Source organism: Vicugna pacos, chromosome 26, assembly GCF_048564905.1.
Source record: "Vicugna pacos chromosome 26, VicPac4, whole genome shotgun sequence".
Taxonomy (NCBI): domain Eukaryota; kingdom Metazoa; phylum Chordata; class Mammalia; order Artiodactyla; family Camelidae; genus Vicugna; species Vicugna pacos.
Window position 1 is genome coordinate 10,930,688 of NC_133012.1, and position 26,808 is coordinate 10,957,495.

The window sequence follows — 26,808 nt, forward strand, 5'->3', positions numbered from 1 at the left end:
TTAAGGAACTGATATCATTTGACAAGCTGGGTTTCAGAATTGCTACAGAGCAGTTTCCGGGTTCCTCTCATATTCTCTCCTTTTTGAACGGGTGTATCTATTATAGGTTTTCTGTCTCCGCCTTACCATTAGATGTTGGCTATGTGAGAGATAGATATTTTGTCTCTGTCATCCCTGGTCTTCAGGTCAAGAGGAACCATGTCTGAGGAGCCATGGTCAGGGAACCACACCCAAGGAGCCAGATCTGCGCTCGGACCTGACTTAGATGCTGATACCCTAGACCACGGCTGGCAGACTTTTTCTATATAGGGCCAGACAGTAAATATTTTAGGCTTTGCAGGTCACATGTGTGATCCCTGTCACATATTATTATTCTTATATTTGTAAAAATATAAAAACCATTCTTATCTAAGGGCCTGTACAAAAATAGCCCACAGGTCAAAGTTGGCCCTCAGTCTGTGATTTGTTCATCTCTGTCCTAAACTATGAACTGATGTATAAAGGGCTGAGATATTTGGATATCTTAGAGTAGGAGATAAGTGAGTTTTTCATATGGGAGGGAAATGTATTATGGCCATCGGTGGATGGTGGTTGCTAGTCTTCATACACAGCCCCCAAATAACTTCACTTTTTGGTACGTGCAAACCACTCCTGCCATCGAGAGCCGGAGCTTATGTGCCCTGCCTTTGAATCTGATCGAGCTGGGCCTGTTTCTGCTTTGACCAACAGAATGCAGAGGAAATGACATTCTGGGAAATCTGAGCCCAGGCATTAAAAATTTCTGGCAGTTTCTGTTTCCTTCCTTTTGGAACCCAGCTTCTACGTAATGGGAAAGCCCAAGCAGTCACCTGGAGAGGCCCACATGGAGGAAATTCAGGCCCTAGCCATGCTCGTCCAACCCTCACAGCTTCATCTGGGTTCCCTGCAACAGCCAGCGCCAGCAGCCAGCCTTCCGCGTGAGGCAGATACTCTACAGAGCTGCCCCAGCTGACACCGCATGGAACAGAGACAAGCTATCTTTTCAGAATACTGCCCAGATAAATGATTATCATTCTAAGCCACTAGGTTTTGGGGTGGTTACTTAAGTATAATATATAATGAAAACACTGGGGGAGGGAACAGTGGAAGCAAGGCTCTGGAAACCAGGAAGCACTGGGCATTTTTAAGGATTAGCCAGTGTGGTAACCCTTGACCCAAGAGTTAGATCTATAAAACAACAAAAATCACCAAAAGCCATTTCTGGCACGTTTTTTCCTTCTAAAAGGCAGTAAAGTGGAATTGAAGGATATCTGTGGTCCCTTCAGAACCTTCATAAAAACTTCTGAATACATGATGATAAGTAAAAAACAACGAAGCCAGACTGAGGTGTGGCTGTGGGGCAGTTGGCAAGCACCCTCATGATTAAGTGACTTTTCCTGTCTCCGACTTTATAGCTGTGATTTGAATTTGCGCTTCGGGAAAATAATAAATTAGCAACTGTCTCTGGAATTTTAGAGACTCACTTATAAACAATCAAATGCTAACTTAAACATTTGTAAATGTCTACTGTACTCTAATTTGTCTAGAATGTAGAAAATCTGTATGTGAGCATTAGGAGATAAGGCTGAAGATTTAGTTCTTTTAGTGCTTAATAAGAACTGCCCTTTAGAAAGAAATCTTCAGTGGTTTGTAAAGTAGGTTTGAGTGAGGCAAGATGGGAGATGGGAGACACGGATGCTGAGTGGTCCATGGACAGGCAGTGAAAAAAGGATGGAAATGAAAGCCATTTCCAAGGGGTAAGCTACATGATTTGATAAATGATTGAAGGGAGGGGTAAGGGAGAATGACGCATCTGACCTAAGAGCCAGGTTTCAAAGCTTCAAGGATTTGATGGTGCCAACTCCAAAAAAAAGCAGATATCCAGAGGAGAAGACCCGGTTGCATGGATAGATGAGTTCAGCATCAGGCTTACGAGGTTAGCCATTGTTGGGATCATGCTGATAGTTGGAAAATGGGTCTGTAGCCCATAAGAGATAGGAGATAATACATATATTTGGGTGCCATCTGAACTGAAATCATAAGTGAGCTTAAAAAATCAGAGGTGGAAGGATAAAATCTTAGGAAATTCTGTGCTTAGACAGGACAAGTAGAAAGACTAGCCAGAAAAGAGGCCACCAAGCAGTCAGATGTAAAAGGAGAACAAGCACACTAATTAAAATAATAGCAGCCAACAGCACTGACCAGAGAACCGTGCTACAAACTTTACGTGGATTGTTACATTTCATTGTTTGAAGATGGTGGGTTAAACATACACGTTTCCGTCCACTCTGTTCAAAAGCCTCCAAGAAAAACACGGAAAAGATTTGATGCTGTTGTCATTATTATTTTAGGACATAAATTAACAAGGTTAAAGAGAATGAAAGAAAACAACAGTAATAAAATTAGGGGAGCTGAGAATACTAAATCCTAAGCCTGATGAGAAACAACTGAGAAGAAGCTCACGCTGAAAAATCTCCAAAAGCTTTGACAGCAGTTGGCACCTCAGAAGTGCCAGTGAAAATGGGTCTCTAACTGGGAGGACTGATCGAAAAGAAAAGTGGTTTGTACCCAGATTCCTCTCTGCTTTTTTGCACATTTTATTGTTAATGTAACATTAAAAATTTTTCTTCTTTTTAGGAATATTCAGCAGGAAAAAGAAAAGGAGGCTTTTTTCCCCCATTTTTATCAGTTTTTTTTCTTCCTATGAAAAAAGCCTCATCAAACCTGCTTAAGTATAAAATAAATATATACATTTTTTAAGAGGCAAAAAAATGACTGCTTAGGTAAGATAAACATCAGTGGCTGAAAACTGCAAACCTAGATCTTGTGTGTGAGTATGTGTGTGTATGCAAATTTAGGGTCCCAGTAATCTTAAGCTTTGCTATAATTTTCACCCTAAGTGACTCACTTTAAAATTTATGAATGACTAATCTTTGTAAATATAAAGTAGATATATTCTGAGACTGAAAAGTTTCAAAACTAGTGGCTGGATATATTCTTCTTAGTCTAATATGTTTTTGAACAGTTTGTTTCAACCAATTTATTTAATTGGTTTAATTAGTTTAAATTTTCAAAATCAATTTTAACATGTATTTAAAATGGCATAATTATATACTAATACTCTATATCTCCTTTTTCAATTAAATACATATTATGACCATTTAGACATATCAAGACACCTTGGTTTTTCCTGTCTCATCTTTTTTAAAGCTTTGAAGAATGCCACTATGTGTGCACAACTTCTAGATAAATGAACATTTAAATTGTTTACAGTTTTTAATATTAATCATTGCCATGATGAACATCCGTGTACAAATGTCTTTGTACATTGTCTGATTATTTTCTTAGGATACATTCTAAAGAAATTGCTTGGTTAGATGGTAGGCACATTTGAAATGTTGATATTTATGGCTAGAAAGTTTATACAATTTACACTCACTCCTACAGTGTGTATGAGATGGTCCAGTTCATTACCACATTCCCAACATTGAAGAGATCTGTTTTCATTTTGCCAATCTGTTGGTGAAAAATATTATTTTTTTCATTTGCATTTCTTGATTGTTACAGGGCTGACCATCTTTTCATTTATTTGTAACCATTTGGAAACTGTCTATCATGTCTGTGCATTTTTCTAGTGAGGTGTTTGCCTTTTCCTAATCCATCTTTGAAATTGCTGTGCTTCCAATATCCTACAACTCCTTCATGTGTTCCACAGGTATGACTGTTAGGTACCACCTAGGTTCTTAGGTGCAATAATGAACAAGAAGACACAAGCCTGACTGGCACGGGCTAGACAAAGTATTAGTTAAGCAGTTACAACAAAGTAGAAAATGTGCTGTAACTATGGAAATTCACATCTCTAGGGACTTCATAGATGTGACAAATACATACTCTGGGTTGTAGGTAGTGGCTTCTAGGAGGATGTGATATTTCACTGAGTCCTAAAGGATGAGCAGTCGAGGTCAGACAGAGCCGGAGTGATAGAAATGGGGAGGTTCCAGCTACAAACTAGCCTGAAGAAAAGCGAGGGGACTTTTGGCTACAGAGTTGAAAAAAACTGAAGAATGAAAAAAGCAGTCAGAGATTAGCCTAGAGAGGTAAAGGGGGCCAGATTATTAAGAGTTTAAGACCTTTATAAGTTATAGAAAGTAATTTTGACTTTATCCTAAGGCAGTAATAAACTGTATTCATTAGAATGTTTTCAGCTGCAAGTAGCAACAACAAAAAATTTGATGGAAAGTGACTTAAACAAGAAGAACTTTTAAAAATTTCATATAATTAGAAATATAGTCCCTGGATTGGTGCATCTTTTCACTCTTCCATTCCTAAATGCATGTAGTACCTCTTCTTCGGGTCCCGTGATATCTTCCTTTATAGTCCCAAAATAGCTGCAACAATTCCAAGCATCACATTCTCACACAGTTACATTCAGTGGTGTGGAAAAGGTAGGCAGAGTCTGTGTTAATAGGGAGGAAAGTCTTCCCCATCTCTCATTGGCCAGAACATGGGAACCCCTAGCTGCACTGAACACTGGGAAAGCAAGTATCTGGCATTTTCTCCCTTTATGATGGAAAGTGGCTTCTATCTGCCAGGAAGAAGGGGAAGGGTAAGAGCTCTTGGGTAGGAAACCAGCCGTGTTGTTCTCAGCATCTCAGATTTACATTTGGTTCCCTGTTCCTCCAGGTCTTCTTGCTTCTTTCACTTTACTATCCATTGCCTCCATCCTCTGCTCTCAACCACCACTTTTCCATCTAGTTCCCCCACTTTTTTCCAAGCATATTAAGCCCATTCTCTACGACATCTCTAATCATTCATGATACTGTTTGATTTAATTCTAGTCTAATTATCTAAGACAATTATATCTGTAGCATTTGATGTGAATTCTTCGGAAAGTGCCTTTGTTGATTAAAAAAAATGTTCTAAAACAACTAATATTTGATGTTTCAAGTATGCTCAGGGATGCCTGGTATTGCCACTGGTATGTTAACCAAAACTCACTTAATTGCCATAATTAATACGAGAAAATGATACATTCACTTAGATTGTGTGCCTGGCACATAGTTCATTAATATTTGTAGAATGAATAGCTTTTAAATAAATAAGAGTCTCTAATTCGTGTCTTTTTTAAAAAATATTTTTATTTGTTTTTATACAGTTTTATAGGTTGCTTTTCACTTACACTTATTACAGAGTAGTGGCTATGTTCCCCGTGTTGTACAACACATCATCGAGCCTCACACCCAGTAGTTTGTTCCTCCCAATCCCCCATGTCTTTACTTCACCACCTTCAAAAAAAGAGAGAGAACAAGCATATGAATTTTGCTGGAACATTCACTGACTTTTTTATTGAAAAAAATATATATTCCTTTGTTCATTGACTTTAAGACTAAACAGTGACACAATCTCAACTGACCCTTCCATTTTATCTACTTACACCATATTTAAAACATGTGAAAAATACTGTAGGCAGACTTGGCTAAAAGAGTCTTTTTTTTTTTTTCAGCCATGATGTATATCCACTGAATTGTCTTTCAAGTTTGATGCCACATCAGTTAAGCATTCTAGAAAATGTTTTTTTGAAAAGCATGATTTATTCTGAAACTGTCTGGAACTTGTGTTATGAGCGCTGATCTTGATTTCTGGCTGACCAGAGATAATCCGACTTGCTGTCACAGATTCTGGGCTATAACCTATAAACTGGTCTGATTCAACAACTTTTGTCTGCATTTTGAATGTTCAGTTGAACTACATGGCAGCCAGTCAAGAAACCTGGAGGAGTGTCATGAGGAGATTTTGGGAGAAGCTTTATGGTTTAGCTAATATAGTATAAACACTAACAAACATTTTAAGCACCCATTGATACTTCCAGTACATGTTAGATGTTTAGAAAATGAGTTCCAAATGAGGACTTCATACCAGCTATTATTGAATGAATGAGCTTTTTGAGCGACACATCATAAGATATGAACAATAGTCTGAGATCGCAGAGTTACTGCTTCCTGCTGATGTGTGACTCCCTTGAGTGGGCCTGGTACCGTGAAAACTGCAGCAAATTTAGAGACGGTGGAATTCAGAGATCTATGTTGAGCCCAAGCCCTGCGGCTTATAAGTATCAGCTTCAGGAAAGGTGCTTCATTTTGTTTAGATGTGGTCTCCTTATTTGTAAAACTGGACCAGTGATAAAGGTCACCTGCTCAGAGCTGCTGTCAAGACCATATGAAAGAGCCCATATATTCATTTCAACAGAAATACGAACATAAGTTAGTACATCTGTTGCAAGTCCGTAAGCTCCTTGATTGATGTGCTTGTACATGAACACATGAAATAAATTTGCCATAAGCAAGCTCTCTACGATATACAACACGATGCTGTGCACTGCTGAAACAGAGCCTGCTTTTCTGGAGATCAACTCGGCTTAAGGCACCGTGTGCTTCTTCCATCTTTATGACGAAATGCAGACTTCCCATTAAAAGGTGTATCCTTTATTTGAAAAGCTTGATTAGTAATGATTCTTTAAAAAAAATTCTAGATGGTTAAATGTAGGCCTGAAGCCCATTCTGAGAATACCCTCTGGCTCTGGGCCCACAGTACTATATATATTTTTTTTCAGTACTGTATTTTTATTGGATTTTGAACTGAATGCATTTTCTTCACTTTAAACTCTTGCTTTTCACTGTGAGTTGTTTGTGAGATTGTAGCAATAATTGCATTGACCTATGCAGGTCTAACTCCTTTCTTGATTGACTCTATTTCTGTTATATTTTTGCTAATTAATACAAATGTTATTGGCTGTAATATTTGCACTAAAGGCCTGTGAAAGAAATATTGATAGTTTTCAGCCACACAAGCCTTTTAATTTCTCCTTTCATGTAAAGGCTTTTCTTTCATCCATTTATCACAAAGAGGTGTTTGAGTATTTGAGTGTTCTGTCCTGTTCCCACACCCGGCATTCTTCTGGCTTTCCTCTGTTCATAATTTTTCACTTTTTATTTTGAAATAATTTCAAACTTACAGAAAAATGGCAAGAAGAGTGCAGGGGATTCCCATACACTGTTCACCCAGAGACACCCTCAGGTTTCACTAACTGTCTCAATGATGTTCTTTAAAGCAAAAGGGTCCAATCCAGGGTCCCACGTTGCCATGTGTATGTATGTCTTGTTACATCTCTTCAGTGTTCTTGGACTTGAAATAGTTCATCAGGTATTTTGTAGAATATCCCTCAGTTGGGTCTGCCTGGTGTTTCTTTCCTAGTGATTGGATTAAGTTACCCATTTTGGCAGGGAGAGCACAGAAGTGAGGCCGTGCTTTCCTTACTGTGCATCAGGTGGCTTATGATGTCAGCTGGTCGGAAAATAATGTTCATCGTGTCTGATGGTAAAATTACTCTTTCCTCTTGTAATTAATCATTATTCTGTGGGAAGGAACTTTGAGGCTGTGTAAATATCCTGTTCTCATCCAACCTTTACCTTCCTGTTTTAGCATCAATTGATGTTTCCTGCCTGAATTATTACTAAAATGATTGACAAGTGGTAATTTTCTAATTCCATCACTCCTTTTAAACTTATTAGTTGGCCTTCTTCCCATGTATTTCCTCATTTGTCTATTTATGTCAGTGTGGACTTGTGGATTCCTGTTCTGTTCAATGGAATGTAATCTGTTACTATCATTATTTATTTTAATGCTCAGATTGTCCCAGATTTGGGCTCCATTCAAGCTGACTCCTGTGTCCTTTTGATATGTCCCATCAGTCTATAAGCACTTCCTTATGCTTTGGTACAACAAGATCTTGTATTTTCCATGTGCTAGACCTGGAATCAGCCATTTCTACAAGGAGCCCTTCTTGGTGGAGAAAAGGAATTTAGAGACCAAGATCTCGGCATTAGGTGGGCTCATTGCTACAGTTCCTCTTAGTGGATCTAGCAAGGGAATATATAAATGTGTACACACTCACATTTATATTTTTGTACACACACACACACACACACAGATATATTTGTTTCTGCATCTCTGTATTTCAGACCATTGGTTCACCTCAATCCCTGTAATCCCAATCTGACACACAAAGCTCATTCTAGTTTTTTCCTTTTTGATATTTGTAATCCCCCTTTCCAACAGTGAGAAACCTGGCTCTCATTAGCCTCAATATATTTACTTATTTCTCAGTTTCCTTGTATGTGCCCTTCTAACGCCTGCCAGGCTGTCAATCACCCTGCTTGGCTGTCTTTCCTGTGTGAACTCCAACCACCGTATATGCTCGGACCTGCATAATTAATACTAATATATTAATTACTGAATTATCAAGGAAGAAAGGAAAAAGAGTTGCTCACGATTATTAACATTTTAATTAAGTCTATTTAACATCACTAATATTTAAGGTGCTTTTCAATAACCCAATAAAAAAAGTGGTCAAAGGACAAAGAGACACAACTCACTTACGAAATGTAATATCTAGATGTTTCACACAACCTAAATGTTCAGAAGTAAGGATTGAATAAATAAATTGTAATAACACAGGGTATACTGGGAAACCATAAATAGGATTAATGTAGGTCCTTATTTATTGATTTGAAAAGATTTCCATGATATATATGACATTAAAAATTGTTACAAAATATTACCTTTTTATATCCTATTATGTGTGTGCATGTATGTACACAGAAAATAGCATCAGAAGTTTAAAAAGATACTATTAACACTGTTCCTGAGGTTTTTATTAATAGATATTATGAGAAATTCTTAGGAGATCCTCTGAAACTTCCATTTAATGATATTCCCCCTCCCTTTGCAAAGCACATGGGTTTAATAACTTTGACTATTAGTCTACAAACAATAAATGGGGGAGAGGGTGCAGAGGAAAGGGTATTTACCCAAGTGAAATAAAAACTTATATTCACATGAAAGCCTATATGCGAATGTTTGTAATATCTTTATGCATAACCTCCAAAAACAAGAACAAGAGCCATGTGACAACTGAAGAAATTTGAACATTTCATGGTATTAAAGAATTGTTATTAAATTTCAGGTGTGATAGTGGTATTGTTCTTTGTTTCTATAAGGTCCTACAAAGGAACCTTCTGGGTAAACTGGAAGCATTCTAGATCTTGATCTGGGTGGTGGTTTCACAGCTGTGGGTGTACCATCTGAAGATTTGTGTACTTTACTGTATGTAAGTTTTACCTCAATTTTTAAAAGGTAGGGTCCTTGTTTTTTAAGGATACATTCTGAAGTTTTTAAGGATGAAGTGATGTTATGTCTGGAATTAACCTGAAGATACTACAAGATGGCCCATGGAAGATGGGCTGGGTTGCTAAGTGTTGAAGCTGAAGAATACTCATAATATAATTCTCATACATGTTCAAAATTTTCCATAATATAAAGCTTAAAAAAATGTCTGGCAAGATAATGTTGCCAAGGATGTGGAACAATGGAAATCTTCATACACTGCTGGTGAGGATGTGAATTGAACAACTCTTTCATGTTATCTAGTAAAAATGAAGGTGGGTATAGTTTATAACTCAGCAACTTCTGAGGTTATAACCTAGAGAAACACTAGCACAGGTGCTCAGACATGTGTGGACATGTGCATACAACATCGCTTATGATAAACCAAATAAAAAGGGAAGGGAACAACTCAAATATCTATTGACAGGAGAATGAATAAAAACACTGATCTATACACACAAAGGAATTCTAGCTGTACTTATCAACATGGATTGACTCACAAAATTAATGAGCAAAAACTTTTTGCAACAAGTTGCAAAATAATATTAATACTATTAATTAAATATTCAAAATATGCAAAATAAAATAATGTATTTTTGCAGTACGTATCTGCAGTAAAACTAAAGAAAAGCAAGTGAATGAGAAACACAGGATCGTACAATTGGATGGGGCCTATCAGGGCTTCAAAGTTCTGATAATATTCTTCTTCTTAAGCTAGGTGATGGGTGTTTATTTTAATACATTTTTTACTCCACATATATAGTGTAAAACATGTATATGTGTAGAAATCTTTTATAATATTTTACAAGCTATTTCCTGTTGTTTTTCAGCAGTCTTAAAAATCTGGCTCATAGTGGTGGCGTGGTGTTATGCAAAGAATACTGGACCATCAGGTATGTGAGAACCTGGGTTTTAGTCCCAGCTGTACTACTGAGTAGTCCCGTGGCCTTGCACAAATCGCTTAACTTCTCTCAACCCAAGTTCCCTCGTCTAGAAAATGGGCTGATCCGCATTTCCCAAATATGTTCTTCAGCACACTGGTGCTAAGATATGTTATTGACATTTTGTGGCAACAACAAAAAAGCTTCATGGTCAAATTAGTTGGAAGAATTCTGGATTAAACAATAATAAGAGAGTTTCACTATAGCAAGACTCTTCAGAGCTTTGACTATACAAGCGTGAGATGCAAATCTCCAGGAAGAATGCAGACTTTTCAAAAGTAGTTTGCCACAGAATCAGGTTTATCTGTGTGTGTATAACCACTATTTAAAAGAACAAGGTATACATCTTGTAGTAACTATGGTTAAGAAGAATACGAAAACGAATATATGTATGTTCCTATATGACTAAGTATTCTGCTGTATACCAGAAATTGCTGCAACATTGTAAACTAACTATACTTCAATAAAAATAGATTTAAAAAAAAAACCATGGTATGGGAAATTCTGGAAGAGCTGCTTTCTAAGGTCTCTTTAACCTAACCTTCGATGAATCTGCAGTGCTGTGATGACCCTTACTGCAGGATGTATGGTGAACTGTTGGGAAAGAGATGGGAGCTGGGATACCCATAAGGAGATCATTGTGATGGTCTAGGCATGGAAGCTTGACAACCTTAATTTAATAGCAGTGTAGTAAAAGGGATGGAGAGGGAGGGACATAGTCAGGAAACATCGCTAAGGAACCACGAAGCAGGGCAGAGCACAGGGCCACCCCTTGCCTAGTTAAACTCTACCAGTGCTAATCAGGCAAAACCACAGTGTTTGCTCCTGCACTGATCAGTTAACCACTCTGAACATAGCTGTGGCTTTGCAACACGTGGGTAATTTTAGACTAGGAGGGACTCATCATGTCCAATTCTTGTGTTTGCATGTGTGAACATACTGTGTTCTGGAGTTCAACTGACTTCTTCAAGGTCACGTAGCTCATTAGAGTCAAGAGCAGTACAGCTTCGGCCTCCTGATTCCCAGACCAGCCTCTGCACCATGACACCCTGACATCCGAATATCTGTGTGCAGTGTGTCTCACCAAGGGCTCAGTCTAGTTTTTATTCATTTCAACTGCAATAACAACCTTGTACCATACAGCACCTATCCAGTGAGGTGGTGGTTATGAATTCCGGGACCTCAGAACCAAGAAAGGACCATGGCCGCTTTCACCCTGGATAGCCATCTCCTATCTGCCGTCAGTGACGTCTGAGTCTGTGGATGCATTAAGGGGTATCTGCTGCAACTTGAATAAATAAATAAAAGGGAGAAGAGAGAAGTCTCCCATGCAGAATAATTACAAATAATTTATGTAGATTATCTGCCCACAATGGGGGAGGCATCACTCCCCTTTAAGTGTGGGCTCCACATAAGTAAATTCTTTCCCAAAAGTACAGTGTGGAAGGTGGGGGAAGACATCGACAGTGGAGAAAGCTGACAAACAACACTTCAACCAAGTGATCAAGGTCAACATCAACAGTGATGGATCATGTTGATAGTATGTGTCTTTGATACGATATGATGAAAATGGCACTTTACCTCTTTGGTCTTCTTCCCTGAAACCTGTAACGTCAGTCTAACCATTGGACAAATTCCAATGGAGGGAAATCCTACAAAATACCTAATCAACACCCCCTCAAAACTGTTAAACTCATCAAAAATAAGGAAAGTCTGCAAAACTGTCACAGTAAGAGGAACCTAAGGAGACATGACAACTCAGTGTAATATGGTAACCTGGGTGGGACCCGGGAACAGAAATGGACATTAGGTAAAAACTAAGGAAATTTGAATAAAGTATGGACAGTAATTTGAATAAAGTAAAGGACAGTACAAAATAAATAATACGACAGACCAACATCTCTCATAAGAATTGAGAACCATGACAAAGTGGGATTTATTCTAGGTATAACTGGTTCAACATTCAAAAGTCAAAGTAATCCACCAGATCAACAAGGAAGGAAGAAAAATCATAGGATCATAACAACTTGATGCAGAAAAACTTTTGGTAAAACTCAACTTTGATTCATGATAAAACTCATAACAAACAGAGGGGAAATACCTAAACCCGATAAACAGCATCTACAAAAAGCCCGAGAGCTAATGTCCTACTTGATAATGAAAGGATGAAAGTTTTCTCCCTAAGATCAGGAAAAGGCAAGGAAGTCTGCCCTCAGTCTTATCCAATATAGCACTGGAAGTTCTAGACTTTGCAATAGGCAAGAAAAATAAACAAATAAAAGGCAGCCAGATTAGAAAGGAGGGAATAAAACTATCTTTATCTGCAGATAACATATTATCTATGTAGAAAACCCCAAGAAGTCTACAAAAAAACTCTTAGAATAAGTTCATCAAGGATTTAGGATATAAGGCCAACACACACACAAAAGAATGCATTTCTATTTGACAACAAATGTACAGAAACCAAAATTAATATATGATGCCATTAAAACTAATAAGCTATAAGGATACATTGCACAGCACAGGGAATATAGCCAATATGTTATAATTACTGTAAATGGAGTATAACCTATAAAAATTGTGAATCACTATGTTGTACACCTGAAACTTAAGTAATCGTAAATCAACTCTACTGCAACAAAAAAGAAAAAAAAAAAACCTTGATGCCACTTACAACCACTCAGGTAAAGCCAAATATTTAGATATATGGAAAACATGATCTGTATGCCCCAAATTACAAAACCTCAATATAAGAAAACAAAGGAGACCTACATAAACAGAGACACATATTGCAGTTATGGAGAAGGTCCAACATAATAAAAATATCATTTCTCCCCAAATTGACCTATAGATTTAATACAGTTCCTACCACAATCCCAGCAAGGTTTTTTTGTATATATATAGACAGGATTACTCTAAAATTTATGTAGAAACAATCTCGACAAAGAATAAAGTGAGAGGAATCATCCCACCCAATATTAAGGCTTACCGTATAGCTACAGTAATTAAGACAGTGAGGCACTGGCAGAGAGACAGACACAGCAATGGAACAGAATAAAGATTCCAGAAATAGATCCACAGAAATATGCTCAAGAATTTTTGATAAAGGTGAAAAAGCAATTCAATGGCGGAAGGATAGCCTTTTCAACAAATGGCACTGGAGCAATTGGCCATCCATAGGCAAAAAATAAACTTTCACCTATACAAAAATTAACTATAAGTGGATCACTGATTTAATGTAAAATGTAAAACTATAAAATTTTTAGATATAAACATAAGAGAAAGTCTTCATGATCTAGGTCTAAGCAAAGAGGTCTTAGACTTGATACAAATGCACAATCCATAAAAGGAAAAACTGATAAATTGGACTTCATCAAAACTGAAAACATTTCCTCCACAAAAGACGCTATTAAGAAGGTGAAAAGACAAGCTACAGGCTGGGAATGAATATTTGCAAATTATATGTCTGACAAAGGACTAGTATCTGGAACACATGAAAAACTCTCACACATACACACACATACACACACAATTCCCAAAGTTCAACAATAAAAAAAAAAGTCAATTAGAAAATGGACAAAAGACATGAACAGACATTTCAATAATGAGGATATACAGATGGCAAATAAACACATGAAAAGACATTTAACAGCATTAGCCCTCAGGGAAATGCAAAATAAAACCACAATGAGATATCACTACACATCTATCAGAAAGGCTAAATTAAGAAGTCTGAACACTAAGTACTCGTGAGGACACAGAGAAACTGGATCACTCATATAATGCTGGGGGGAATGTAAAATGTATAGGCAGTCTGGAAAACAGTTTGGCAGTTTCTCATAAAACTAAACATGCAATTACCATATGACACAGCAATTGTACTCCTGGGCATTCATCCCAGAGAAATGAACGCTTATATTCACACAAAACCTTGTCCACAAATATTCATGGAAGTCTTATTTGTAATAGACAAAAGCTGGAACATCCCTACCATAGAGCACTACTCAGCAATAAGAAGGAATAAACTATTGATACCCAGGATAACGTGGATGAATCTCCAGGGAATTATACCGAGTGAAAAATCCAGCACCAAAAGTTTGCATACTATATGATTCCACTTATGTAACATTAAAACAGAAGACAAAATTTTAGAAATGGGGGAAAGATGGATGTCAGGGTAAGGGACTTGGAGCTAGAGGTTGGGTAAGGCAAGGAAGGAGATGAATGTGGTATAAAGGGGCTACATGGGGGTGATCCTTGAATTGTTGGAATATTCAGTATCTTGACTCTAGTAGCAGATACATACATCTACACAGGTGATAAAATTGTATAGCACTTAATAAACACATATACATGCAAACAAGTGTGTATCAATAAAACTAGGGAAATTTGAATAAGATCAGTGGATGGTAGCCATGTCAATTACCTGGTTGAAATATTATACTATAATTTTGCAAATTGTTACCATTGGGGAAATTGGGTGAAGTATTAAAAAACCTCTCTGTATTATTTCTTACAACTGCATGTAAATCTACAGTTATCACAACAAAAAATTCAATTAAAAATGTGTAAATACCTAGATGCTGTAGTCAGCAGCAACAGGAATGATTTTACAATCGCTTAGAAGACCAAATGATAGTATATAAGAGGAGGAGAAAGGAATCTGGAAAAGGCAATTAATAAAAACAACAAAGAGAGAAACTATGAGGAATGCCTGACGCCTCTGAATTTTGGAAGTATGGATAATATACCAAGTTGCCAACAGTTCTTAAATTTCCTCTTCATGTACTATCTACATTTGATTTCCGAATCAGAGTAGCTGATCTGTTTGTGGTGTACAGGTTTGAAACTCTAAATGCATCTGGATCTAATTTGATGGAATCCCCTCCACTTTAAGATGGGTATATCTTATTCCCCTGACTTTCAGTGTCCAGCTCGAGCAGATTTAAACATTTCTGGCAAGGATTCACTTACTTGTGATTTCTCATGTGCAATCCTGTAATTTTAGGTTTTCCTTCCAATCTTTTGACTTTGTGCTTCTTGACGTAAATGGTTTACCTTGAAAATTGTCCAGGGTTTCGTAAATGTACCCATATAAGGCACGATCAAAAAGTGATGCCTCCTCATTTTTATCTTCCTTGTCAGTGATCGGTCATTTGCCAAAAATTATTCTTTGATGTTCCCGAATCTCCTATTTCTACTCCTGAAATTACATGAAGAACCAATGGTTGGAAGCTAATTAGGAAGAGCTTTGCAGCAAAGTGATTTTAGCTCAGCTGCATCTCATAATCTACAGTCTCTTTTAAAATATCCAATGTGAGGCTCTCCCCCCTGCTTAACAGTGATAACTAATTTCATCGCATTAACTATTCTTTGTGGTCGGTTGCTGTTGTTATCGTAGTTACAGAGATGAAGAGACTGAAGTACAGAAAAGATAGATGACTTGCTCACAGACACATATAGTAAGCCAGAGAGCTGGAATTTGAACACAGACAGTCTGATTCCAGAATCTATAATCTTGACCTCTGAGCCTCTTAGACTTTCTGAATCAGAGTCTCTAAAGTGTTGGTGTCTGAGTACCTCTTATTTTACAAAGCAAACAAATCTCCACTCTGCCAGGTTTAGGGGCCTCTAGGTTAAACACTATTCTACTGAGATGACCCTAAGCTGAGGGAGGTGCCTACCCTCTGTCAGGAGCTAACAACTTCCTGCTGACCCACCCAGCTGTCCTGAAATAGGTACCATCTGTTGTGGTTAAGTGTTTTACATACATTTTCTCCTTACAAGTGCCCTTCAAAGTTTAAATATTATTATCCTTCTTTTATAGATGAAGACACTGAGTCTTAGAGAAGATAACCTGCCCCAGGTCATTCTCCATTAGTATGTAGCAAGGCTGAATTTAAACTCTGAAGCCCAAGCTCTTAACATTAATATCGCCTCCTCCATTAGAAGTCCACCAGTCAATCTTGAGCAACTGGTTAGAACACCTGCTCTGAGGTATTTAGGGAAGAAGTCTTCCCAGAGGGGCTTTGCAATCTTCAAAGCAGAACCATAAATGTAATTAGCTTTTAAGGCTCCAGGGGAAAACTGTCATGGTGGAACCTCAGGCACTGTGATAAATAAATCTATAGGAAAGTTAGATGGGGACTAGGAGGTCTGCGCCGCACCTTTTCAGGTTACTGCAGCTCTGTGGAAGTGCCGCCTGTGGGTACCACCCATCCCATCCCACAGAGCTACCCTCCAGTGAAACAGGAAGTCAAGGAGTTGGCTCTTTCTGGCTTCCCCAGTGTCAGTCCTCTCTTCCTTTTCCTTTTCTGGGATCTACCATGAGACTTTGCCATGTGCCAAAGAAGGTGTGTAGAAGGTTTTTTAAAAAAATGTTCTGGATATGATTGTTAATGTTTGCCCAGTTTAAATACAACTCTGTTCATTGTTGTTTCATAATGATGAAACTCATTAACTGTGTAATGGCTTCATGCTCCCTGGTCTAAAATATAGAATATGTTCAATATTAAAAATTAAAATCGATCCATCAAAATCTAATGGCTAAATAGGGATATTAAAAAAGCAAGAGGGATTATTTGGATTCGTGTAAAATTGTCATGGGATTCATGAAAATAACTGGCAAATTTTGACACAGGACAGAGCCTGAGGTAAAAAGAAAATCTCACACAGACCAAATCACAGATTTGTGACGTGCATTTAATGTAAGGGTTCATCTAACTGTACCCTGGTCTCAGCCTGGCATTAGCTCCTTCCCTCCTTCCCACCTTCCCACCTCTCAGCCAGCTCTCTCCCAGGTCACTGGAGGCATGTGCGCTAACGTGAAGAGGTGGTGATCGCCACTGTAAATCAGCCAAGGGCTTCCTGCGCTGACTGTGTCTTCAGCTGCTTGTAATATTTTAATCATTTCAAAATCTTTCTGGTTGGGTCTCTGTCTAATTCAGTGAAGCCTCTGTTGCTCTTTGTTATTAACTTTTGTCTCCGTGCACTCACTGGTGTACTGAGTCCTAACATAACTAAGCAATAAATGAAGAACGAAGCATATTCAGTTTGGGTAGATTTACATGACTAATTTTTTATATTAGTTTAATACTAACTTCAAGGCTTAGGAGTTTCTCCTCATTCTTCAGAGTTATAGTTGATGACCCATAAATTCTTGGTCATTTATCAGTCTTTGTAATCACATCAGTGCTCTCAAGATGTAATAAAAAGAACATATCATCTTTGAAAGTGGAAAAAGAAAATCTTTTATTTTACTCACTAATCCAAAAGAGGAATATGGATTTGGTCCTTTTGAACTATATTTTCTAAGTTTATTTTATTTTATAATTATAATGTAATATATGCTCATTTAAAAATGTATGAGAAATAGATAAAAGCAGGAAAATTACCAAACAGAATTCCACTGCCCAAAGATACTCTCATTTGAAATTTTTTGTTTATTTAAAGTGATTTTTATCTTCTGTATATTATTTTTACTGAACTATACTCATAATGGACATCCAATTTTGTGTCTAGCTTTTTAAACTTAACATTGTAAAAAACTATTTTCCTATGTTATGTAAGTAATATTTTAAGAAATATAAAATTCTGTTGAATAAATACATATAATAATTTGCATAGGCACTCAAAAATTGTTGGACAGTTTAAATTGTTTTCAAGTTTTTTTTTTAATCATTTTATAAACAATGCTTTGATTAACACCTTTGCATAGAAAAACTAACTTTTTTTTGCATGCAGAATCTCATTTGAGATCCATTTCCAGAACCACTTTGAATGGTCAATATTCTGGCATATTTTGTGAAATGGCTTTCTAAAAGGGTTGTACAGATTTACATTGCCAATTTGCTGTTTGAAGGTTTCTAATTCACTACACCGTCAAAAACACTGGCTATCACACAGGTTTGGATCCTTGGAATTAAATAAGCAGAAACTGCTGTTCTCTGTTGTTCTAAAAGCACATTATTTTCATAAGTAATGATAGTCCTACTAATATTATTTCTAGATATAAAAATTTAACAACAACAAAAGAAGGAATCCCTTTAACTTCCAACTCAGCAACTTGAAATTATTTGATTTTCCAACTAGTTATTTACCAGCCTTGTGACTCTGGGAAAATATTTAACTTCTATAAGCCTTGGTTTCTTTATGTATAACATGGGGATAATGATAACATCTCCCTTATAGGGATATTATGAAGATTAAATTAAATAATACTTGGAAAGCTTCTAGATGCAGAAAGCACTCAATAAATGATAGCTATAATCATTACTATGTTTACCTAGTTATTACTTATTATTGACTTCTGGTGGTAAGAATATTTGCTATTTTAACCACTTTAAGTGACAATTCAGTATCATGTTGTGCAGGTATCACCACTATTTCCGAAACTTTTGATCACACCAAACAAAATTCTGTACCTATTAAGCAAGCAGTAACTTCCCATTTGCCCCTACCTCACCCCTGAGTAACCCCATTTCGACTTTCTGTCTGTATGAATTTGTCTTTTTTAAACATCTCATGTAAGTGGAATCACACAAGATTTGTCCTTCTGTGTCTGGCTTATTTCATTAAAGCATAACGTCTTCAAGGTTCATCCATGTTGTAACATACATCAGAACTTTACTCCTATTTAAGGCTGAGTACTAGTCTCCGTTGTATGGCTATATCACATTTGGTTTATCCATTCATCTGTGATGGGCACTTGGGTTGCTCCCACCTTTTGGTTATTGTGAATTATGCTGCTATGAATATTGGTGTACAAGTATTTGAGTCCCTACTTTCAATTATTTTTGGTACATACCTATGACTGAAATTGCCAGATCATATGGCAATTCTATGTTTAACTTTTTGAGGAACCACCAGACTTTCTTCCACAGTGGCTGCACCACTTTACATTCCAACCAGGACAGTATGAAGGTTACATTATTTACTATAGCCATCCTAGTAGGTATCAAGTGGTATCTCATTGTGGTTTTGATTTGCATTTCCATGACTTGATGTTGAACATCTTTTCATGTGCTTATTGGCCATCCGTTTATCTTCTCTGGAGAAATGTCTGTTCAAGTCCTTTGCCCATGTTAAAACGGAGTCATTTTTTTTTGTGGTTGAGTCAGAGGAGTTTTTTGTTTGTTTTGCTTTTTATTTATTTTTATTGATTTATAGTCATTTTACAATGTTGCAGAGAAGTTTTAAAAAATATAATCTAGATAGTAAATTCTTATTAGATATACAATTTACAAATGTTTTCTCTGTTACTATGAGTTGTCTTTTCATTCTCTTGATAATGTCCTTTGATGCACTAAAGTTTTTAATTATAATGATGTTCAATTAATTTTTTAATTGAAGTATAGTCAGTTTACAATGTTGTGTCAATTTCTGGTGTACAACATAATGTTTCAGTCATACACATACATATTCGTTTTCATATTCTTTTTCATTATAGATCACTACAAGATATTAAATATAGTTCCCTGTGCTATGTAGTAGAAACTTGTTGTGTGTCTATTTTTATTTTGTGCTTTTGGTGTCATCTTTAAATATTGCCAAATCCAAGATCATGAAGATTTATTTGTCTCTGGGTTTTCTTCTAAGGGTTTTACAGTTTTAGCTTTTAAATTTAGGACTTTGTCCATTCTGAGTTAATTTTTATATGTGGTATAAAGCTTCATTCTCTTGGATGTTAATATCCAGTTTTCCCAGCACTATTGGTTTAAAAGATTATTCTTTCCTCCATCAGTCTTGGTATCCTTGTTGAAAATCAATTCCTTGATATTTAAATGTTAACCCATTAGATAAAATTTATTCCTGTGTTTGGATGGGACAACTTCTTTGGTTTTCTTCTCTCCCAATCTTTGAAGGTAAACTGAGCTTGTATCTGTCTAAAGCCATATAGACCAACAGTCCCCTTAGGAGCCCCCAGTGAGGAAACTGTGTTATAAGCACCGAAGAAAGAGATGCCCTAGCTGATAGAAGTTCTGAGTCAGCTCCACCTGCTGAGGCATCTGCTTGTCTGTCCCTTACTTGGCCTTTTGACTCCCACCACTGTCCTCTTTCTGATATTGACTTCAGTATCCTCTCTAGGAATCTCAGTCACTCATTGACCTGAACAGACTGGGTTCCAAGAGTTTTACTCACCAAGCCTTCAGCCTTCAACCTTCAATTCAATCATTAAAAACATGACAGAGTTCCTGATATATATTAGGCACTGGGAATTCAGATTTTGGAAAAAGGAGACATTGCTAAGAATTTGCCTCTTCTTCCCACAATGAAGGGCATTTCCCCAGAACTGTAAATACATATCTTCTACATGTCCAAAAACTTACTGGACATTTCCACTTGGATATCCCTCTTTTATGTCCAAACTCAGTGTGTCTAAAATTGAATTCATCATTTTCTTCCCAACACCTACATGGTACTTCTGTTCTCCAGGCATCCAGACTGCAAACCCTGGGGCCATCTTGAATTCATCTTGTTCATCATGCATCACATCTCATCTTCCAAGAAAGACCTGCTAATTCTTCCTTCCTATGTCTGTATTTATTCCTTCCTTATCACTCCCACACTAGTTCGGGACCTTGTAATAATCTCTTAACTGGTTTCCATGCTCAGTATACCTGACATTTCACAAGTTGTTTAGCTCAGACCACCTGCTTGAAAACCTTAGTGGCTTTCCTTTTCTTATAAGGATAAAATCCAAAATCTTTAGCATGTCCCCCTGGACCTTCCATAATCTTAATTCAGAGTATCTTTCCAACCTGATGTTAGCAACCTCCCCATGTAGATCTTCAGCTTTAACCAGATTAGTACATCACTTTTCCACTCTCACGACTTGCATGCTTTTTTACCACGTTGCTGCTTTCCTTATGCTGTCCCCACACCTGTAAATGCTTTTCCTTCCATTTGTATCAAAATCTTATTCATCCGTCAAAGACCCGCCACCTGCAGTATGTTGGAAATCTCAGAGGGATTAATAAATTGCATAATAAATAAACAGCATTATCTCTTCCTAAGTTGTGAAAAATTTGAGAAATAAAATGAAGAGGAAATATGAAGACCAAGGTGTTAGCTTTACTGATAGAGAAGAATTGAGGACCTAACTCAGTGAGAGGACCAGATGGGTCTGGCATCCAAACTACAATAGAAAGCAGACCCACTCACCCACCCAGTCCTGGGTAGCACTTACATCTTGGTCACTGCCAGGAGTCCGTGAGGAGAACGCTTGCCCTCCTTGGCAGTGCAGTCCCAAGAGGAAGGAGAAGGGCTGAGACAAACTCTTTTCATGGGAAGGAGACATCAGGGTTGAGAAAAAGGGCTTTCACATTCTCACAATCTTTCGCTAAGAACTGATACCAGCTTTTTACTCCCGAGTATCTCCCAAATCCATCCACTTGTCTCCTCCAGTGTTACCACTGTCCGCTCCCTGGTCTAGTGTAATTGCCTGTAGCAGAACTGTCTCCTGCACCTACTCTGGAGCTGGAGAAACAATCATTCCCCACCATGCGGCTGGAATGGTATTTTCATAGATTAATCTGATTGTCTCTCCTTTTCTTAAATCCCTTAAGGAGATCCTCACTGCTCTTGGAGTCAAGACTGAAGTCCTCACCGCCTAGGTCCTGAGTGGCCTGGCTCCAATCTTCTTGTTCTTTCCTCTTCCCTATTATTTTTGCTACATGGGACATTTTAATTTTTTTAACTTGCTGTTCTTACTCTTATCTCAAGAATTTTGCATATGCAAAATTGACTGTTATTCCCACTCCCCTCTCCTTTATTTTTACTTCTCTTTTTTCCTAGTTAACGCCTCCTCATTTATAGCTCTCAACCATGCGTCCCTCCCATAGGGACATCCTCCCTGACCCCCTCCTTTGTGCCCTCATAGCTCCCTCTACTTCCTTCCTTCAACTGACCATGAGTTATTTTATATATATATATAAATAAAATATTTTATATATATATAAATATAATCATTTGATTAATGTCTATTTCCCCGATAGGCTCCCATGGGAGCCCCAGGACCATCTCGGTTCTACCCACTCTCATGTTCCCCAACAATCAGCACAGCCCTCAGTCCTCAGAGACACCCAGTAAATATTTATGAAATAAGCAAAAAGCAAACTCAACTCTAACTTCCTCTGTTAAGCCAGAAATGTTCTCTCCCTCCTCTGAAATCCTATGGCACTTGAGTCCCCCACCACTCACTCCCATGGCATTGGTGGCACACTGCCTAGTAGTGTGGCTAACTGTACACATCTTATCTCCCCAGCTAGACTGTGAGTGCCTGCAGGCTGGGGATCACAGCTTCTATGCAACCGTAACTCTCAGAGTGCCCAGCACTTGACATGAGCACAGTAACAATTTATTCAAAGAATTAATAAAGATGTTGGCTTTTCTTTTTTCGTCTGTTGCAGTGTTGGTGGTGACGGGAGGAAGTTATCATTCCCTGATGTTTGGAAATGCAACAGAGACCGCACTTTATAAGTTAGGCTAGGAAAAGACATTAGGATGCTGTCCCTTTATTGCAAGAACATCTCTGCCAATTTGCTTGGCAAAGCAAAGCCTCTTCTGTAAACACAGCAGCTGGTTCTAATTTTATGCAAAAAAAGGATAATGTAACCCCAAAGCTGTATATCCCCACAAAGGTGAGCCGTTTTCATTTAATCATTTGAGTTATGTTTTATTATATTTAGTTGCTAATGAGCATATTAGTTCTCAATCACAACTGTATCTGTTTCAACCTTCAACTGTTCATTCATCTTCCTAGTGGAAGATATTGGGCAAGGGTGTCAGAAATGTGGGATTAACAGGCCAGAACCAAGGGTGTGGACAAACACAACAAGGACCAGATTGCTTTCTGGGACACAGTGGGCGGGGCTTGTCTACAGAGAAGTCAGAGATGCTCAGGGCCAGGCTAAGCGTTTACCCTGAGGCATGGTTTTCAGAGGAAGTCCTGTGTCAAAGAAAGATGCAAACACAGCCTGAGAAGACCTGGGCTAGGAGGGCTGGGGAGCGGGGTGGTTGCTGGTGGAATGAGGAGAATGCTGTGGAGAACTTCGTACAGTGACGGGGAGGTTTAGTTAAATCAGTCCTTGCAGGTTGGGCATCAGGGGACACCTCTTTCATTCAGACCCAGGTTGCAGGAGGGCTGGGGCAGTGCCTCAAGGGTCCAGGGTAGACCCTGAAGTAGGGGAGCTTCTGACACATCCCTGCCTTGGAGGTGCTTACAATTAGGTTCTTTGCAGATGGGCAAGCCCACAACTGACTTTAAAGAAAGATCACACAAGGGAAGGTACATGTCTGGGTGCATAATCCCAAGCCCAAGATGCTGGGTAAAACGTGAAAAGGGTGTGCAGAGCTTCTGTAATTCTACATTCACGAATGTCTAATTGGTGGGGGAGGTAAGAGAAAAACATCACACCTTATATATTCCTCCGTAAGGAGTAATCATGAGTTTCATGAGTAATCATGAAAACTGCCCTCCCTTTCTAACTTGCTGTTTGCCCTCTGATGGTCCTCTACCTGGATTCCAGCCCCTTGCAGGACCTTCACAATGGTGCTGGCTTTTGAATGGGTTTTGAATTCTAAGCCCAGTCTCTCTATTCACACTGAACTCCATGGTCTGTGCCCTGGAACTGGGTTCTCCCCTCCCCAAGCCCAGGTCAAGCCAACTCAGATCTGGATAAGAAATGTGCACAGTAAGAGACTGCTTGCCAAAACAAAATGAAAACACAACCTAAGGACTGGGAGAAAATATTTACAAATGATGAGATTGACCAGGGCTTAACTTCCGGATATACAAACAGCTCATACAACTCAATAACAAAAAACAAACAACCCAATCCAAAAATGGGCAGAAGACCTAAACAAGCAATTCTCCAGTGAAGACATACAGATGGCCAATAGGAACATGAAAAGATGCTCAGTATCACTAATTATCAGAGAAATGCAAATCAAAACTACAATGAGGTCCCAATTTATCCCTTCCCACCCCGTTTCTCCCCTGGTAATCATAAGTTTGTTTTCTATGTCTATGAGTCTGTTTCAGTTTTGTAAATAGACTTTGAGATACTAACTACTATATATAAAACAGATAAACAAGTTTATACTGTATAGCACAGGGAACTATATTCAATATCTTGTAGTAATCTATAATGAAAAAGAGTATGAAAAGGAATATATGTGTGTATATGTATGACTGAAACATTATACTGTACACCAGAAATTGATGCAATGTTGTAAACTGACTATATTCAGTTTAAAAAATGAGGGGAAATGAACAACAATGTAGTATCACCTCACACCGGTCAGAATGGCCGTCATTAAAAAGTCTACAAATGATAAATGCTGGAGAGGGTGTGGGGAAAAGGGACCCCTCCAACACTGTTGGTGGGAATGTAAATTGGTGCAGCCACTATGGAGAATGGTAAACTAAAAATAGACTTACCATATGATCCAGCAATCCCACTCCTGGGCATCTATCAAGAAGAAACTCTAATTCAAAAAGACACATGCACTCCAATGTTCACTGCAGCACTATTTACAATAGCCAAGACATGGAAGCAACCTAACATGTCTGTCATCAGATGTCCATCAACAGATGATTGGAAAAAGAAGTTGTGGTATACACATACAATCAAACACTACTCAGCCATAAAAAAGAATGAAATAATGCCATTTACAGCAACAGGGATGGACCTGGAGATTGTCATACTAAGTGAAGTAAGCCAGAAAAAGAAAAATATCATATGATATCACTTATATGTGGAATCTAAAAAAATGACACGAACGTATTTATAAAACAGAAAGAGACTCACAGACATAGAAAACAAACTTATGGTTACTGGAGGGAAGTGGCAGGAAGGGATCAGTTAGCAGTTTGAGATTTGCAGATACAAAACACTATATATAAAATAGATTAAAAAAACAAGGTTCTATTGTGTAGCACAAGGAACTATATTCAATATCTTATAATAACCTATATTGAAAAATAATATGAAAAATAATATATATAAATGTATAACCAAATCACTATGCCATACACCAGAAACTAATACAACATTGTAAATCAACAATACTTCAATTAAAAAAATAAAAAATATAAATAGAAAAAGATCCTGCATACCAATGATACTGAGTTGCCCACCGTTCAAAGTAAGTTAGGCACATTCTTACCCCTTGGGAGCACATAAGCTAAAGCAAAGTAAAGGGACACAGAAGAGACATAATAACCAACTACATCCCAGAGGAAAAGGCAATGAAAAGATTTATATTGTGAAAGTCAAAGGGGCCATCATCATTCTCCCTTGTCCACTTGAAGCCTCAAGCATCATCCCTATGGGGATGACTTCTGAATCTCTGTTTCCAGACTTACAGCCTTCCTCAACTTCCAATTGGAAATCTGTCATTGTATTCAGTACATCTCTGCTTAAATATCTCATTCTCCAAGTTGGGAATTTCCCAGCTGAATGCATCACTTTGTGTCCTCCCTTTCCCAGCATTTTCCCTCGCAGCTGGTTTCTCTGTGCCTATACCGACCGTGGACGTTATTGTAGCATTTTTACAGAGTATAAAACCTGTCCTCGCACTTGAGATTATTAATTCCCCCAGCTGCCTAGGTTTGGAGCCTGAAACATCAACATTAACTCCTGTTTCCCTTCCATCCCTTGCATCAAATTTTCTACCCGTGTCCTTGGTTTGACCTACAAATAGTGTGATTATCGTTACTCTTTTTTTTGCTTTGAGAAAAAAGAATGATCTCATTTACTTATACAGGGAGAGCCAATGGGATTTTTGCAAACTGAGATCGGCGGTGCTGCAACTTTGAAACTAGGCCCCAGTGAACGCAAGGCTTTCTAACCTACTAGACTCAATGGGCTGTTTAAGGCTGTTCTTGTTTACTGATTTGATGCATATGCAACACCAAGAAATAAAATACCATTTGACCCTTTTACAAGTTAAATTACAACTTTCATATATTCACCCTCATAGCAACAGGTATATCCACACTAGATTAATTCTCTGTACCATTCCCTTAGACAACCCCCCCCCTTTTTTTTTTTTTGGTTGGGGGATGTTTTGCCACTTAGAACCCTTCCAAACAGCACCAAGAAGTCATGTTCAATTTAATATTTACACTTTGAATCAGAGAGCTAACTAGAGAAGGAGAAAGACTAAAGGCAAAAGATTTCTGGGGAGAGGAAGGAAGAACCTCAGGTAAACAGAATTTTGAGAAAAGGGCAACCTAGTGGACTAGATGGTAGATTAGTTCATAGACAATTTCCCGCGGACAGAAATGAACTGAAAACAGCAGGTGCAGTAAAGTGTAGTGCAGACAGCGTCTGCCTCCACAAAGATGTCAGCTATCTGGGCAGGATATTTGGGTGTCTTCCTACCTTCCTTAACCGTACGGTCGGTGCTGCTAGCCAGTGGAAACATGAGTGTCGGCAGCATGAAGCAGGTTTAATCCATTCGAGTCTCACATTAAAGGTGGCTCAAGAAAGTGTTTCAAGTATTTTCTTAATTTGGAAGCTCTGCTGAGTGTGAAGCCCGACATAGAAGAGCTGAGATTCAAAAATGACTGATAACGACATCTAACAATAGAAAATTATCCTCTTTTACGAAGTTTGTA

The 26,808-nt window shown here is 38.0% G+C and overlaps 1 long non-coding RNA gene across 3 annotated transcripts in view; it reads right to left on the reverse strand.

Moving 5' to 3' along the window:
* Window positions 1–5,130: 5,130 nt before the first annotated feature.
* Window positions 5,131–26,808, reverse strand: part of LOC140689468 (uncharacterized) — a 29,366-nt gene continuing 7,688 nt past the window's right edge. Inside the window, exons 3-5 of one of the 3 annotated variants that reach the window (XR_012064447.1) lie at window positions 26,573–26,740; window positions 15,156–15,384; window positions 5,131–5,303 (exon numbers count right to left, since the gene is read on the reverse strand). This is a non-coding gene — a long non-coding RNA (uncharacterized lncRNA). Of the gene's footprint in view, window positions 5,304–15,155; window positions 15,385–26,572; window positions 26,771–26,808 lie in introns of all 3 variants that reach the window. The other 2 variants (XR_012064446.1, XR_012064445.1) reach the window with 2 other exon arrangements.